This window comes from Suncus etruscus, chromosome 19 (assembly GCF_024139225.1).
Source record: "Suncus etruscus isolate mSunEtr1 chromosome 19, mSunEtr1.pri.cur, whole genome shotgun sequence".
Lineage (NCBI taxonomy): Eukaryota > Metazoa > Chordata > Mammalia > Eulipotyphla > Soricidae > Suncus > Suncus etruscus.
Window position 1 is genome coordinate 19,142,980 of NC_064866.1, and position 18,985 is coordinate 19,161,964.

At 36.5% G+C, this 18,985-nt stretch overlaps 1 long non-coding RNA gene across 1 annotated transcript in view; it reads left to right on the forward strand.

The window, feature by feature from the left end:
• Nucleotides 1–3,871: 3,871 nt before the first annotated feature.
• Nucleotides 3,872–18,985, forward strand: part of LOC125997423 (uncharacterized) — a 28,828-nt gene continuing 13,714 nt past the window's right edge. The window contains exon 1 of the long non-coding RNA XR_007491654.1: nucleotides 3,872–4,040. This is a non-coding gene — a long non-coding RNA (uncharacterized LOC125997423). The remainder of the gene's footprint in view (nucleotides 4,041–18,985) is intronic.

Here is an 18,985-nt window from a genome sequence, read left to right on the forward strand (position 1 = left end):
TACTATTTTGATTGTAATTCAAAATGCTTTGTGATCCTTCTTCCTTTAATAAAAGTAATTCAATTTTATAAAGCTAGCTGAGATGTTTTTCCTAAAATCCAAAATCAAAGATCCAGTTGTTTGCTTATATTTTCATGCAGATAAGTAACTGGTTTTCTCAAAACAAAGATTCTGTCATCTACTCACTTCCACTAATAATAACAACAGTAATAATAATGATGATGATAATAATAATAAAACTACTCCATCAACTTCTCCATCTCAATTAATAATAAATTCCACTTGCTTCTTTTTGAGTCAGTTATTATCCATCCTCTTTCTCCCAAGCCCTATATTAAATTACACAAAATTGTGTTGGCTCTAGTCTAAATGTATCCACAGCTCAACCATCAACCAATTCCCTCATTTCTCACATTTGGCTTTTGGCCACCATCATTTCACAACTATATTACTGCAATAATATGATACCTATTATTTCCACTTCCATTATTATGAAAAGTGCCAAGTCATGTTACTTTTCCATTCAAAACATCTCAGTGATTTTTTTACCCTAAATAGAATAAAAGCCAAAGTCCTTATAATCTCTATAAGATGACCTGGTTTGGGATCTGTTTTCAATTATATCTTTTATTATTGATCCTTCCCTCTCTCAGTCCACCCACTCTCTCCACAATAGACTTGCTCCTAACATATGACAAATACATGTAAGGCCTTTGATTAGAATTTTCTTGATATCATCTCCCCATCACTAGCTTTATGATTAATCCCACACTTCATGAAGGCCTTATTCTCATACTTCTCATTGAGGTTACCATGATAACCTAATTCTAAATAACCTCCTATATTCTTAGCAGTCTTTATTCTCTGTGCTCTATTTTTCTTCCATTGTGGTAACCAATGTGGCTTTCAGAGAATGTGTTTCTCAGGCATCCAACACCAGAAGCTTAATTGACAGAAGATATTAGCTGTTGTATTCTGAAATCCTTCCTGATTTGCATTAAAAACCATGTTTCTCAGAGACTATTCCTAGCCAATGGTTGAGCATGGCAGGAATGCTAGTACTCAGTCATTCTTTAGAGATACAGAATTCTCTGGTAGCCAAATTTGGTTGCAAAATTCTCTGATGACCTTTCTGTACTCACTGTGGACTAAATCTTTTTTACCTTAGTTTTCCTCCCTCTTTCCTTCATTCCAAATAGATTATTCTCAACTCCCACAATTTTTCATAGCTCCACTCTCTTCTTCCTATAACCCCATTTTCATTTATATATAGGCATTCCCTAACAAAATATATTTTTGTATGTGTGATGTCAGATCTCAAACCCAGGGTATTATATTTGTAAGGCAAATTTTATATCACTAATCCACTTCTGCAATCACAAAATCTAATATATTTCATTCACTTTGATAGTTTTCTCAGAGTATACAACTATCATTTGGGCATAAATGATAAATATAGGTAGTAGTGGTAAATATAGTAGCTGACATAAAATCATCTACTATATTTTGTTTACTAATTGTGCTTATTTTTTATCTATTAGAATAGAAACTTCAGAAAGCAGAAATTTTGTTTATTTATGTAGACCAAACACCTAGGACACTACTAGCATATTATAGGAGAGAAATCAATATATGCAAAATAAATAACAAATGTTTAAAATCATTAGCAATTGTTAGTATTATCAACAAAATAAATAAACATCAGATGATGTGACTCACTTGTCACAACTCTAGTCCTTTCTAAAGTCCCTGTTCGTTTTACTTTATCTAGCACTTGTCTACAGGAGAACATCCTTGGGTTTCTCAGAGCAGAATGAAATTTGAGAGGTAAATTGTCTTTAGGAAAACATCCAAACTAATAATTGGACAATTGCCCATCGGTTCTGGGCAGCAAATATGCAATTCTGACTGAGATATTAATCACTATTGCTCTTTCGTCTTTTATTTCTGCCAGAGATGCAGATGAACAAAATCAGAAATATTTTAAAGTTTGATTTTTCAAAAATAAACATCCATCCCATAGTAATCAGACTTGGAGTGTTCAGGTCCCCTTTTCTCTAATTTCCCTTTCTTCCAGAGATGTACAATCATGGGTAAGAACAACTCTCAAAACACTTTCAAACTCTTGACACTGATGATTTTGTCCAGGTTTAGAACCTCTAATAAGTGTACTTAGTTATTAATGGAGAAGGAGCTGGAGGCTGAAAGTCCAAGACTTTCTCAGACCCTACCCTACCCTGGCCCCAAAATAAGTCAGTCTTCAGCATGTACTCACAAGTTTTCTTGGGCAAACTATTAGAAAGTCAAATCCCAAATTCCAGATTGGCTTTACTATGATTTTTTTTGAGACAATTAACTTCTTTGCTACTTAGTTATCCCATTCGTTTAAAATACAAATAATTAATGTGTTACCTAGATGAGTTGATGAAAATCAATTAAAGTGACAGTAATAATTTTACAATATGTATACTCACCCTAAATTTACACAGGCTAGCTTTTCAATTATTACTCTTCTAAACTAGATAAATATGTAATAGCACATATTCCAGCATCTCAGAAGAAATATAGGATGCATTTTATTGATGTATCTAATATCATTAATATCCACAATACTAAGAAAATTGAGCTATTCAATCCAAGCTTGAGGGGTTCTTTTAGTCTTTCTATTAAATATTGATAAAAGGTACTTGATAGTACCGAGCACAGCAATAAATTTTGTGGTAATTAGACTTTACTACAGCAAGGTTGAATTTGTGGGATTGATTAGAACATTCCATATTTAAAACTCATCAAAACATTGTAAGTCACAGTTTCTTAAAGAAAAATCTTAAAACATAAATGGTAAAGGAGAGAGAAATGACCTTTGTAAACTTTCCAGGCTCTGCCTTGCCCTAAGAGTTTCTTTCATTGGGCCTGCCTTCCTTTCTTTAAAGGACAAGGGAAGACCCACACAGAGTGAAACTGCATGCCTCTCAGGCTGGCCTCATCCCTTTTCAAAGGCTCTTCTTGCATAACTGCTAAGGTCAAAATGGGCAACTTCCCGAAAAGGGAGAGTGTCATTTCTGAATAAGGTCCAAGAAAGAACTGCATTCCATAAAATCCCACACGAGGAACAACAGAGGGTGGTGTTTGGCATTTGAACCGCAAAGAACATGGTTGGTGGGCCAACTTCTTAAACAATCACAATTATCACCTTTGGTGTCTCCCCTCCCTGCACCACCCCCCCCAAACCCCCCCCCCGAAAAAAAGATATCACAGTTGGCAACTCAAAACTTGGAACAGCCAGTGGAAGGGGATGGAAGAGGGAGGGTAGATGGATACATGCAGGACCTTCTTGCATGCTAAACTGTAAATTTTATCATTATTATTAATTATTAATAATATTGTTGTTATTATCAATAGGAGGAAGAAAGGCAAGTGAGTGGCTTGGTCCACTAAGATGAGGGAAGCTCTGTTTGTAAACTCCTGAGCAGAGTGCAGGTAAACAAACTAACTTTGGAAAAGTTCACACAGATACCCAGCTCCAGAGAGGTGTTGGGTCTTACAGTGGAGTTTGATTCAACACTCAGTGCATGCATAGGCTTTCAGTGCCCACTCTTGGAAAAGAATGAATTGGGAAAGGAACGGTTAATAAGAAAATGTGCCTTGCTAACTGCACATTACAACAAAGAGCTGGCAGCTCCTGAAGGAAAAGGGCTTGTGCTACTGCCGTTCAAACTTGTCAGTCAACTCATGCCAGCAGCCTCAGCGTCTGCCTCCCCAGCACACCCTCATTACATGTGTCTGTCTGGCCTGATCTGTACATCTGCTCAGAGAAGCTCCTGCCCCGGTGGAGTCCGGGAATTTCTGCTTTCCTTACTGGTGCAAAAAAAATTAAAAAGGGAATTTCTCCTTCACGTCTCCTCTCCTGCTTCCCAGGATCCTCACTCCCAGGAGGTTCCTGCTTTTATGGTCGCTTGGATTCTTCCCCCAGCTGCCTGTCCTTGACTTCTAGAATGGAAGAAGCTGAGCTGGTGAAGGAGAGACTCCAGGCCATCACAGTAAGTCCACCCATGCAGTTCTAACTCATGGAGGTGATTGCTTTTAGAGGAAGGGCAGGCACGTTGCCGGCTGCTGTCCCTGCCGCAGAGCTAACTGTAAGTGGAAAAAGCAGAACTGTCATCCTTCATGGACACATCTCTGTCGCTCTCTTAACCCTGGTGACCCTCTGGAACTCTCTGTGGCAGGCAGAGCCTGAAATAGGGCAAAAGGGCTGGATTTTTTTTTTCCAAATGTACCGGTGTCCTGGTTTTTGGAACAGCAACCAGAAGCTTTTAAGGCAGTGTGGTTAATTATCTCTCACCTTCTACATAGCATTAAATGAAGTTTTTCCTTAAATTTCTATTGGGTAGAATACAGATTTCCAACTTGGAAACTTCTTTATAAACAGCTAAAGTACCAAAAAGGGTTTGGTTTGTTGTTGTTTTTTTTAATCTTGTAAAAAGAAAGAAAAAAGAAATGACCTGGACTATTTTATTTGTAGTGAGACAGTCTATTTCAGAAAGCTGGACAGAATGAAAATGAATGTTGTACTTAAGCTAAGCATTAAACAAGAGAAAAAGCAGGTAAAAGCACGTATCAGATTAATTCTATGGTATCAGTTTCCAGCAGTCACAAACTGAATAAGATCCCGATAAAGGAATGTAATGCATGCAGTCCAATGGGTTTGGAAAATATTTCGCTAATACTGGGAAGAATATGCTGGATTTTTTGATGTTTGTTCTGGTGAAGAGTCCAAGGGAAAAATAAATGATTTTCCTTAAATGATCCAACTTTTCTTTTGATTTTATAAAATTTTCTTCTTGGCAACAGCAACCTTGAAATCTGTGGCACAACCATTTATCATTAGAATCAAGTTATAAATAATAGTTTAAGAACAACTTTGAAGAGCAGTGTTTCAATTCCTCTGTATTTTCAGCTACTATCATTAGCAGTCAGGAAGAAATGAACACTATTTTTAAAACTAGCACAGAAGGTGTTGAGAAAAATATTTTTCGTTGCTCTTCCAGTCTTGTAATGTAAATAATAATGCTAACTACTTTGTACAATTTTATTGGCTAGAATGACTCAATTCCACCCAGAAATGACAGAATGAATTGATGTATTTTCTCAGCTTTTAGGCAAGAAGCAGAAGTCCTACTATAAATTGCAGTTTTCCTTTACAACAATGTTCTGGAATTGTCCGACTTCTAATTAGTCTAGTCCCCTTCCTTTAGGAAACTTTAGTTTAAATTGCTTGTTTTTTTTGTTTTGTTTTTAATCTCTTTTCTGTTGTTAAACGCAGCCACTGTTTCAGCTGTCCTGCTTGAAGGGACAGGAACTCAGCCCTTGCTCTGTTGTTTTTGGCCTGGCCTTTTGCAGTACAGCTGTTGTCTAAAGGTTATTTGATTAGACTGTGTGAGTTGTGTGGGCACAAACCCCCCTTCTTTTGACGCCTCACCCCTAATTAGCTAACTTAAATTATGTATTCCATAAAATGTACATGTAGGCCCTTGTTCCACGTTTTCCTTTTTTGAATTGAAGCCAACTCTTGCTTAAGTTTTTACAGCCTCCAATGTACCTGAGAAAAGTTGACTGAAGGAGCAACTTTTCTCAAAGAATGACTGAACTCAGCTATCTAGGAAACTTAGGAACTTTCACTGAGGTTTCCATATGCAAATTGAGAAAACAAGATTCAAAATGTGTTAAGAACCGAACAACACAGGAAGTAGGTTTTTGAATATACAGGAATGTGGTTTTATAATGATCAAAAACAAAAACGCACATTTCTTTGGACTTATTCTATTACCGAAGCATATACCATTAGAAAAAATTAAGCAAATCTCCAAAATGAAATGACAAAGTAAATCTATCTTTGAAACTTTCTAATTTCTTGAAAAGAAAGAAAGTATATGGGGACAATTTTCTACCACGCCTATACCTCAACAGGTTCAGTTCAGTCACAGTTGTCATAAAAGAGAGAAAATAGAGAAATATTTCCATGGAAACAACACATCAACTCGTCTCCCTCCTGGATACCCTGGAAATGCCAGTTTTCTCCACCCTCCACCTACCAGGAAGCTGTCTCAGCCCTGCCCTTCCCTCTGGGAAAATTTAAGCTCATGGCATCCAGAGAGGGGGTCTGGGGGGTATTTGGGTGTTTGGTTTTTTTTTAGTCTTCAGAATAACTGACCTAACAAAAATTCAGTGGCAACTCTCATTTAACTATTTTTCTCCTTTTTCACTACGCTAAAATGACTTTTATATACATTTAAAAAAAATAAAAGCCAAATGCTTAATATACCCAAACACAGAAATTAACTGACCATATTTTATTAGTAAAAAGAAAAATTTTTAGAATTTTAAGATCTATTCAATTTAATATTAAAATTAGTTCCTCAAATTCCTGGATGTGAAATGAAATACACTTCACTGTTGTATTTATTCCGTCTGGTTTTTAGTGTCAAAAAAGTCATTATTTCCATGGCAACAAATTGTAAAAGCAAATGTAGATGCCTAGTACTCCACAAAAATCAAGCACCAGATTTCTTGATCCTCTAAAAAATTAAAATATTAAACATAGTAAATAGCTTGACTACAGTATTTAGGTTCTCAAATTGAACACAGAATCACTGTGATATAGCATTCACTCTTCATATGAGTAAGTTGAATTTTAGATTAGTCAGAAGCCTTCTCAAAGACTAAAAACAATATTTGTAGGGACCAGAGAGAAGTACAGTAGAGAAGGCACTTGTCTAGCTGACTTTGCATCCCATATGGTCCCCAGAATCTCATCAGGAGTGATTTCTGAGTGCAAAGCCAGGAGTAATCCCTGAGTTGAGAATCACCAGGTCTGGCCCCAAAACAAATAATAATAATAATAATAATAATAATAATAATAATAATAATAAACCCAAGGAAGGTACTTTAGTTCCCATGCAAAATAAAAGGATTTGGATTTTGCTCATTTATTCTCTTGTTTCTCCATATGACTTTATCCACACTGCAACTTTTTCTAACTAATAAGTTAATAGTCTAAGAATCTCAGTCAAAAATTGTTTTCAAAAATTACTCAAACAGCTTTTCAAGCCGATTAAATATTACATCAAGTAAAATGCCTCTTTAGGTTCTTTGCAAGTTAGTGTACTTTTTTTTGTTTTTTTGTTTTTGGCGGGGGGTCACACCCAGCAGCGCTCAGGGGTTACTCCTGGCTCTATGCTCAGAAATCACTCCTGGGCCCGGAGAGATAGCACAGCGGCATTTGCCTTGCAAGTAGCCAATCCAGGACCAAAGGTGGTTGGTTCAAATCCCGGTGTCCCATATGGTCCCCTGTGCCTGCCAGGAGCTGTTTCTGAGCAGACAGCCAGGAGTAACCTCTGAGCACTGCCGGGTGTGACCCAAAAACAAAAAAAAAAAAAAATGAAATCACTCCTGGCAGGCTTGGGGAACTATATGGGATGCCAGGATTTGAACCATTGTCCTTCTGCATGCAAGACAAATGCCCTACCCCCATGCCATCTCTCCTGCCCCTAGTGTACATTTTGACTAAAAAAATTTATACAAAAATATGTTTAAGTACATATTTTTACATCGAAGGGGGGTTATTTAAATAGACAAGTTGTTTCTTTTATTTCATTTTGTTTGTTTTGGAGCTTCGTTCAGTTTATGTGCAAGATGCTATGTGTAAGAGACTATGTCATGCTGTGTGTCCAGTGAACCCTGGTGGTGTTTGGGGGAAATGTATGTAGTGCTGGGGACAGTAAGGGTGAGCCACATGCAAGGTACATCACTTTTGTACTCTCTCTAGACCCTAAATTAGTCATTTGAAATTGACTTTAATATTATCTGAACTGATTACACCAAGGTCTCTGGAGATTATATCAAGGTTTCTGGAGAAAACCAAGATAAAGATCCCATAGTTAAACCCTCAAATTTCTTGACTGAAAGTAAGCATGTCCCTGAGTACCAATGGAAAGAGCCAAGTAAAATCTCCTCCATAATATAAAGATATCCTTACTACAATGATATTTTATATGTTCTTGACATCCTCCACTACAAGGGACACACTCTTTTCCTCATGTCTACAAATTTTAAAAAATTTTTAAACTTCTACAATATTAAAAACGTATAAATTACTAAATAATTTAATACCACTAGGACTGGAACCACTAAAATGTCTAGAGGTCAAGTTTTGTGTAAAAAGTAGTTTTAGAAGTGGGCTCAAGTGAATTCTTCTAAGAACCAGAACGAATTTGTACCCAACTGAGGAGAAAAAAGTTAAGAAAATAATTTATATATTTCTAAATCAAGGTTTACCTTTAGACATTAAAAATGCATGTTATCATTTCTTTCTCTTATTCCTATACTCAATAAAAAGTTACCAAGCACTTAATATGTGTGAAGCCTTACCATCTTAAAGGAGAAAGAGTAGATAAGAAGAAAAAAAAAGTGTTAGTAATAGGATAAAAGTGGCTTGCCATTTGCACCACAAAGGTCCAAATGGGCTTCAGATGCAAGGTAACTCTGGGATATAGATGGGAAGGAAGTTAACTTTGTCAAAAATTAGACAATAGTAAAAATCTCAAGAATAAGTTCCTGCCCAGGACTAACTCCAGGTGAAAGGAAGTCACCTAAAGTCCTGAATCTGTATTTAAGCAACAGCCAGATTTGCCAGGCAAAACTGTACATGATGCAAAATAATAAAGCGCACTCACATTACTCTAATCCACTCCCTATTTCTTCCCATTCCTGAAAAAATTTTTTCTACGACTGTCAATATCTTAAATACAATGGCAATTACCTCAAAACAGGAATTGATGGGTCTGGAGTGGTGGCACAAGTGATAGGGCATTTGCCTTGCATGTGCTAACCTGGGACAGACCACGGTTTGATCCCCTGGCCTCCTATATGGTCCCCCAAGCTGGGAGTGATTTCTGAGCACATAGCAGTCAAGGGACCTAGAAGATAGCTGCATAGGTTAAGGCATTTGCCTGCCAAGTGCAAGGACAAGAGTTCAAACCCTGGTAATGCCCCCATGTTTTAAGAGCCCAAAAGCACTCACAGCACTGCTGTTAAAGTGAGAAAAGACTCCAGAAGGTGAATTAGTGGCATAAATAGTGCCTAGAGAAAGAGTAAGGATCAGAGTTTAATCTCTGCTGTCTCACATGCCTCCAAATGATCCAGGACTGGGATCCCTAAAAAGGAAAAGTAAAGATTGTGTATGTCAGCAGGGCAACAGCAGAGAATTAAAATAAGTGTTGTGTTCTCCTAAACATGATTGTGTTCAAACATAACACTTTGCAGGTTATATGCCCAAGAGACTAGTCTATTCTTATTTCAATCCAAACTATCCATATACATTTTTCCTGTTCTTTAGGTCTGTAGAAATAAAAGAAAATAAGTAAGACTAATATTGACTAAAGGTAGAACTTTACCTGTGCTGCACTCTTTAGAGTTCTGCAGACATATTTATGTTGGAAGAGCAAAAAAAAAAAAAAAAAAAAAAAAAAAGGCATATTTGTGCAGTATGCCTCAGAGGTATGTCAAAATTACAGTAAGAATTTCAAATTTAGGGGCCGGGCAGTGGCGCTAGAGGTAAGGTGCCTGCCTTGCCTGCGCTAGCCTTGGATGGACTGTGGTTCGATCCCCCGGTGTCCCATATGGTCCCCCAAGCCAGGAGCGACTTCTGAGCGCATAGCCAGGAGTAACCCTTGAGCGTCACCGGGTGTGACCCAAAAACCAAAAAAAAAAAAAAAAGAATTTCAAATTTGTTATGAACATCCAATGGCATTCATCTAACAATGATACATGGAGATACAGAGGATGTAGAAACCTTTTACCAGGATATTCCAATAATAAAATGCACAATTTTACACAGCACTGAGCTAAGATGACACATTTCTTCCAGAGAGGGAAAGATTTCTTTGAGCAAATGTGCAGTTATACTTTTCTTTGCCAAACATAATAGCCCACCCACAAAGAATACTGTGTGATGAGGTATTATAATTATGATAGCTTATTAAGGAAACTCCTTTTTGATTACAGGGGAAGGTTTTTCCAGTGTGTTACAAAATGATTAATGCTATTTTGCAAAGTTTTCTACTGACAGGCTACCCATGAACTTTTCAGAAATTACTTGTGGTCAGAAAAAAAAAAAAAACTACTTATGTAGAAAGCTGTGATTTAAGCAAATCAAATGTAAGCCCCTACCTAGAATTTAAACAAGTGCAGCCTACTCCAGTGTTAAAACTGCTAAAAGACATCCACATTCTAATCACAAATTTCCTGGATTCTCTTAAAATATTTATATATTTTTTATTTATTTTGATGGGCATGGTATCTGAGAAAAGGCACCCTGAAAATTTACACTCTTTGAGGAATACCCTCACCAAAATTCTGTGAGATGTATATTTCCTAAGGTACACACTTAGAACAGTTTGAACAATATATTCATTGACCATCTTTAAATAAAACTCCAATGACTGAGAGGATTCGGTCAAGTTATTTAAAATAAAACATAGACTAGGTTATCCTCTGAAATTTGGAATAGATATCAAAACTAAACCCTTTCCTAAGCACCAAGTTTTTGATGTTTAACTAACTGCATTGGTAATTGGCATAGGTGATACAACACATTAAATTGATTTCCAATATCTAATAAATATTCATTCATGCTAACAAAAAAAAAAAAGAAAGAACATCTCAAGTCTTTAAAAGAACAGCATCTGTTGAAGTGTTTAGTCTTTTGAAAAATAAAGGCTGTTTTCCATTCCATATCTCAACTACCCAAGCAATATTTTAAAAACTCGATGTTATCATTCCAATTTTATAGGTGGTAAGCAGAAGGCCAATTATAGTCAAGGGATTAATTAAACAATAAAATTTTAATCCATTCTACTTGCTGGATTCTCTCACCACATCACAAAATCTAATCAGAACCACAATTTTGCCCTCATTCAGAACTGTCTTTGTTGTTCAGACTTAGAAATGGAGTTTGAAGTAGAGCAGAAAACTATGAAGTTTCTGCTTCACTTCATTCACTACATTTTATAATCCAATCCTGTCTTCTTTCCAGTCCATCTTTTACAGTCTCTTCTCTCTTTCCCAGTTGGCAAAGAGTAGAAGTAGAAAAGAGAACAATGCAGGCCCGGAGAGATAGCACAGCGGTGTTTGCCTTGCAAGCAGCCGATCCAGAACCTAAGGTGGTTGGTTCAAATCCCAGTGTCCCATATGGTCCCCCGTGCCTGCCAGGAGCGATTTCTGAGCAGACACCCAGGAGTAACCCCTGAGCACTGCCCGGTGTGGCCCAAAAAAACAAAAAACAAAAAAAGAAAAAGAAAAGAGAACAATGCAATGCTATTTAAGAAGTCTTTGCTATTTCTTTAACAGGATAGGAACAACATCAATCATTTCAGAGCCTTTGTTACCTTCTCACCACTCACTTTATTCAGTCTCTTCCTCCCAAACAAAATGTCTTAAAATAGGACAACAAAACAGATACAAGCAGCAACCTATTTAGAGATCCATTAAAAGTTGTCATAAGATTAAGATTATGATAAAATATAGTTTTTATGTTTTGTTACTGAATACATGAAGTTATTTACTAAATGAAAGTTATTCATTTTACTGAATAAATGAATAAGTTACTGAATAAATGAAGCTTAATAAATGTGTACTTTTTAATTCACTCTCAATTTTTTGTGATAGCCATGTCTCATTCTTATGATTAACTTAAGATTCTGAGCACTTCCAGGCTAGTGAGATAAGACAGCAGCCAGGGTGCTTGTCTTGTACATGGCTGATTTGGGTTCTATCTCTAGCATCCTATAAAGTCCCCTGAGCACTGCCAGGAGTGATTTCTGAGTGCAGAGCCAAGAGTAAGCCCTGAGCACCACTGGGTGTGGTCCAAAAACAAAACAAAACAAAAATATTCTGCTATATGCAGAAATAACTATAGGACCATTAGAAAGCTTATCAAATCTTTCTCCATAATCCCATCCTCCTTGCACCATGCTCGAGATGTTCACCTAGCTAATCTTTGAATGCATCCAATATCCTCAAAAGCAATATCTCTCAAAGACTGTATTTCAATTGAAAACAACTCTCAGTGATAAAAAAATAAATGTGGCATAAAGTCCTAAAATTCAGTTTCCTCTAACTTCCATCCAACCATAACGACTTTAACCACTGAAGCTATCCAGCTTTTCACTTTTTTTAACACAGTTCATTCTAGACATCCTTAAATGCCAGGGTCACTCAAAATTTCATGCTGAGAACTGAACAGAAATCTCTGACCCATACTAAGCCTTTAGTGTAATAACATCTGTTGTTTGGGGAATTGTATCCACTGATATATTTGGGAAGTGATAAGGTATAGTATAAAAAACTTAACCTTTGGATTTAGAGAAAATTAGGTTCAACAGCAATCCCAACATTGAACAAACCATACAATTTGGAAACTCTGGTTCTCTACTTCATTGTCTCTAAACTTGAGGATAAGATTTAACTGAAAAGTTCAGTAATAAGATATCCAACGAGTACACAAAAATCCTAAGTATAATCCTAATTAGTAAATGTGCAGGATTGATAGGAAAGAAATTTTATACTTTTATACCTACTATAGATTTGTGTGTGTAATAAAACTTAATAATATATAATAATAATAATAATAATAATATATAATAACATATAATATATGCCTAAAGAGGCACACCACTTTCTGAGGTAAAGTTAGAATACCACACATTATCATTTCCAAATTTATTTTAAGCTTAATAAAATGTCAACCAAAATCTATTTTTTTAGCTTTTATTGAGACCAGTGTGAATTACTGTCATCCACAGTTCTATTTTAGGTACATAGTAACAGTGAATTAGGACCATTCCCATCACCAGTGTTGAGCTCCCTCCACCATAGTTCCCAGCATGCATCCCATACCTCCACCCTTAGTCTCCTGGACTGCTAGACTAACAGGTCCCTTTTATGTATAGCTTGTTATAGTTTGAGTCTCTTGATTCTATTGTTGTTGACTTTGGTTTGGGCATTTAGGTCTGACTATTTTTGTTTTGTTTTGTTTTGTTTTGGGCCACACCAAGTGGCACTCAGGAGTTACTCCTGGCTTTGCACTCAGATATTGCTCCTGGCTCTGAGGACTTTATGGGATTCAGGGAATCAAACCCACATCCATACTGGGTCAGCAGTATGCAAGGCAAATTCCCTAACACGGTGCTACTACTCAGTCCCCAGTCTGAGCAGTTTTTATTTCCACTTAATACCCCTGAGACCATTTGGTCCCTGGGTCCCATCCACTTTTTTTTTTTCTCAATTTGTAGGATGACATAGAAATAGGAAGCAGAAGAAGATGATTCATGTTCTATGGTTCTGTAAAAAAACTAAAAGTAGGACCCCCCATCTAGAAGCTATAATATAAATTAAATTAAAAGAAAATAAAAGAAAAGAGGGAGTCAGAGTGATAGCACAGTGTAGGGCATTTGCCTTGCATGCTGCCGATCAACCCAGATTTGATCCCTGGCTTTCCATATGGTCCCCCGAGCCTGCAAGGAATGATTTTTGAGAGCAGAGCCAGGAGTAACACTTAAATGCCTCTGGGTGTAGCCCAAAAATCAAGAGGGGGGGATAAAAAATTGGGGAGGGGGAAGATGTGGCAAGTTTTTGGTTTTGTTTTTGCATAGGTGCAGTAAACATTGGGGAAATTAGAAAGGGAAGTCCCTTGGTATCTCTACCCTTAAATCATACTGTCATGAGACTGACTACAGGCTCTGAGCATGTTGTCAAACCCCAAGGTCTTTCTTTAGGGTGCCAGGAAAAGTTCTGCTCAGTCACAGTTGTCAAAATCAATCCTCTGTAATTAGAAGCCCTTGTTTATGCACAGATCTGAGGATGAAGCCTAGAATAGAGTCTTTATGGTACCAGGAAAGGTTCTGCTCAGTCACGGTTGTTGTAGTCAGTTTTCTGTTCTTAGTGATCTTGGCTTTTGCATAGATCAAAGGGCGAGTGTCTTCTGATTTTATCTCATTGTTAGGTGATGAGGTAGGGCAACCTTCCCTTAGATCCAGTTGTTGCTATTTCCTCATTGTCAGGGTGTCGTATGAACCTACCCTGGCACAAGTTGGTGCCAGAGGGGCAACCAAAATCTCTTAAAAAGGCATCTGTATTCACTGTGTTTACTGTTGACAAAATTCAGTATTTAGCAAATTGAAATTGCTAAAACAGAATTTGGTAATTGAGATAAAAAAAATGTTATCCTGGGCCAGAGAGATGGCATAGCTGTAGGGCATTTGCCTTACAAGTGGCTGACCCAGGACCAGCAGTGGTTCAAATCCCAGCATCCCATCTGGTTCCCCAAATGTGCCAGGAGCGATTTCTGAGTGCAGAGCCAGGAATAACCCCTGAGTACAACCAGGTGTGGCCCAAAAACAAAAAAATAATATTATCTTATAACTAGAATTTCATTAAGAATCGGGGCCGGGCGGTGGCGCTGGAGGTAAGGTGCCTGCCTTGCCTGCGCTAGCCTAGGACGGACCGTGGTTCGATCCCCCGGCATCCCATATGGTCCCCCAAGCCAGGAGCGACTTCTGAGCGCATAGCCAGGAGTAACCCCTGAGCGTCACCGGGTGTGGCCCAAAAACCAAAAAAAAAAAAAAAAAAAAAAAAAAAGAATAAACTTACACTAAAAAGTAATAAATACATACAAAGATGTATACCTAGTACATTCATAAGAAAATAATTTCTATATCACAAAATTTAAGCAAGCCCAGTATTCAAAAATATTAAGTCAATGAATCAATATAGTTTGTATATATGTAGTGATGTAATGAAATACTAGGCAGCTTTAAAATGTAGATTGTTGAGGACAGGGGGAAGAAAAAATATGATTGTTTCATATCATAGTATGTTATGTTTGTTATAATAACCCAAAAACTAACCAACCAAGTTATGTTATATAAAAACAATTCTAATTTTGGAAGTGATGATAACTCGAGGTACAGTACTTGAAGACTTCAATGTTCATTCCCACTATCATGAGCAGGCCCAGTCCCAATAGCATCATGCATTGTTCCTCTAAAAAATTAAAATTTTAATTTTATATAAACTATAACATACAAAATGTTCTAACTCCAGTGCTCTCTAGATAATGATGGTTTCAATTAATAATAATTTTTAAGACTGGGAATGTAGTTTAGTGATAAAGAATTTGCCTTGCATGTGAGAGGCCAAAGTATACAAAAAATAAGTTACTTTTAAATTTGTATACTAGATTTTTGATGTTAATTTGGTTGTTTAGTTGGAAAATTAGTTAGGTAGTTGATTAGGGTTTTTGGTTCAACTGGGATATAGGGTAGGATTGAAATTTATTCATCATTTTTAGGTTTCTTTTCTTAGACTTAAGTAACATGAATTCCTATTAGAAAAAAAGAACTATTGCTAATCAAATATATCTTAGGTAAATATACTTGAAGAGGATTGGAGAGATAGTGTCAGAGGTTAATACATTTGCCTTGCATTCAGTTAAGCCCTGTTATAACATTGGCACCAAAATTGGCTGCCGAAGCAACACCATTCATCCACCCTGAACATAGAGCCAGGAGTAGGCCTTACATACCTCCAGGTATAGCCCTCCCTGCCAAAAAAAATAAGCAAATGTACCTGATAAAATGTTAATTTACTTCGCTGAGACCTAATATAAACTATGTAGATATTAAAAGCAGTATCAATTATTAAAGTTACTAAACAGATAAGCTGGAGGCAGACCTTAGTGTATATTAAAAATTAGTAATTAATGATAGTTGGTAGATGATAAAATTAGTAATTAAAAAACCTATGAAGTAGTTAATGCAGCACATAAAACATGTTAAAATAGTCACTTTCAAATAACTTTTCTGTTCTTATTTACTCAAATTTCAAAAAAAGAAGAAATTTAGCAAGCTAAAAATAAGATATACTGGACTTCGATGAACTAGATAAATATCTTTCATATTTTTTTCACTGACAGAAAAAGAGATATATTTGGAGGCCAGAGTGATAGCGCAGCATGGTGGCATTTACCTTGCATGTGGCTTATCCAGAACGAACCTCGGTTCAATCCCCAGAGTCCCAAATGGTACCCCAAGCCAGAAGCGATTTCTGAGCTCATAGCCAGGAATAAGCCCTGAGCGTCACCAGGTCTGGCCCAAAATCCAAAAACAAAAACAACAACAACAAAAGAGAGAGTTACATATTTGGTCCCTATGTCACAGACATTCATAGAAGATAGATTACTTATTGCATTTATATGTTTTAAAAAGTTTCTTGGTGTCCCATATGGGATGCTGAGCCTGCTAGGAGTAAGTTCTGAGCACAGAGCCAAGAGTAACTCCTGAGTGCTTCCAGGTGTGCTCCCCCCAAACCCCCCAAAAAAGATAATGAGCCACAAAGAGAATAAATCTGAAATTATTTGACTCAGCTCTATAACAAATTGCATCTGACAGACTCCAAAGTAAACTCCTACATAAATTTCCTTTACCTGTCTCCCTAAATCACAGGTGACTTATAAATGATTGGTTCTTAGACATTTGTTTTTTTCCAAAAGTGTCTTCTGTCACACTTTGATAGTCCTTGACCTTAGCTTTCTCTTCCAAAACTCACACATCTTTATCTCTATCTCTGATCCCTTTTCTGATATTCTCCACCTTCTTTCTAAGTAGATTTCCCTGGTTGTCTAAAAGACACTTAAACTGCTGTAAATACACTATCTTCCGATCTACACTCACTCTTCTTTCTCCTGAATTTTCTATATCTGTTAGAAGTTCTGCTCTCCTAGATATTCCCTATTCCTGCTATTTGCCTATTTCCTCTTCTATACATGTATGCTGTCAAATATTGTCAATTATAAACCATTGTATCTTTAACATTCATTCATACTTACTTCAAGCTCTTGTTCAATCACCTTTCTTATACATGCACTATAGCTTGATTTTCCCCTCTCTCAATACATAAATGCTAAATCCCTTGTCTTCCACTTGGAATTTCTATTGACAATCTTCATATTGTACTTTTTTATGTTCTATTCTTTCCTGTACCAAAACTAAGAAATTAGATTTTGAGTCCCAAATAGCATCCTAAATTTTTATATCCAGACCTCTGTTCACACTAAGTTTTTGTCTTTACTCTTTTTAGTAAAATATTTACCTTTACAACAATAACAAAAAGGCTTATCAAACCCTGATTCTAGAAACAATCTCTCCTTGCATTCACATTTCTCTCAGAATATCTTACTTATACCCTAGTAGTGGTATATACCATTTAATTTCTTAGGCTATTATTATTTGTACAAATATTTTCTTTTTAAGAAAGTATAAGCTCCTTATCAAAAAGTGTCATCTGGATAATTTTGAAACATTTCACAATTTCTAATATTACATTTAACATAATATTTATCTAATTATTTGATGAATTAATGACCAAATAAATGCAGATAAATCCTGCCTTCTTGATACATTCAAGCATTTTAGAATTTTAACTAATTTATTAATAATATCTATAAAATAATTATACCACTAAGTATTTTATTGCTTTCATCAAGTATGTGATTGCATTAATATTAACTTGATGATAGTCAAAAGTAGATTGTTATTATTATAAAAGGTAAATATTTTCTAGAATTAGAATTAAAGTGCCAGCTGGTAAAAGAAGATACGTTAGGGGCCAGAGAGATAGCATAGCAGTAGAGCGTTTGCCTTGCACGCAGCCGATCCAGGATGGATGGTGATTCGAATCCCAGCATCCCATATCATCCCTTGTGCCTGCCAGGGGCAATTCCTGAGAACAGAGCCAGGAGTAACCCCTGAGCACCACCAGGTTTGACCTCCCCCCAAAATAGATACCATGTTAGACATTTCAGATTTAGGCAATTGTCTGTATAAAAGTCTTTGTTAACTGAACATTGAAGAGTTAAAAAGTGACACGCTATTTCTAATGGTTAATATAAATAATTGTCAGATGTACCAAATTACAGTAGGTGCCAATCTTCCTATTTCTGGATAATTTGGGGATAATTTGGACAGCTTCCACATACATTAATACATAATTATTTTGCAAAGAATTATATAGCTGTGATAACTTTTGGTACACTAATAGTAGAGCTAGATATGAAATTTTGGGTGTTTTTTGCCCAGGGTTCTGGGATGGTTGCCTGTTTGTTTTGGCTTTTTTGAGGGGACACACCCAAAGGTATTAAGGTATTTGGCTGGCTCTGTACACAGAGATCATTCCTGGCATGAGTCAGGGGGCCATATGGATTGCTAGGTGCCCAATATGATTCAGCTGCAAGTAAGCAAGAACACTGTGCTCTCTCTCTCTCTCACTCTCTCTCTCTCTATTTATCTCTATCTATCTATCTATCTCCCTAAAGGTTGTTTATGGCTTATTCTCCCATAATAAATTTTCAGTTAATCTATCAGGCAATTCATCAAAAGTTTCATAATATTTATCAGTAGTGCTTCTACTGATAAAATTTAGCAAAAGCATATCTTCTACATAAAATTTAGCAGAAGAATAATAATAACTTGCTGGTGGTGAATATTTTCTGAGGAAAAAAGTATAGAATTCATTTTGAATAGAATTGCATCTATGACACATAAAATTGCCTACTTAACTAGGTAGACTGACAGAGAGGCGTCATATTATCTCAAAGAAACAAATATTAGTAGTCCGTAGCAACCCTTCCATAAGTCCTCTGTTGCCAAAACACTTCAATTGCCCTGCTCTTCCACAGCTTTCATCACATTTATTACTAACCCAAGATGAAACCAGTCCAGACAGGTCAAAGGTGGGGAAGTATGGCTGGCTTCAGCAGTCCCTGTCATGTATGCATAATATTCTCTTTTCTAAAGACAGTTGTAAGAGGTGGAAGAAGGATGCTCACACTCAAGACTGAAAAAAATTTTTTTCCTCTTCATCAGAGGTCTGC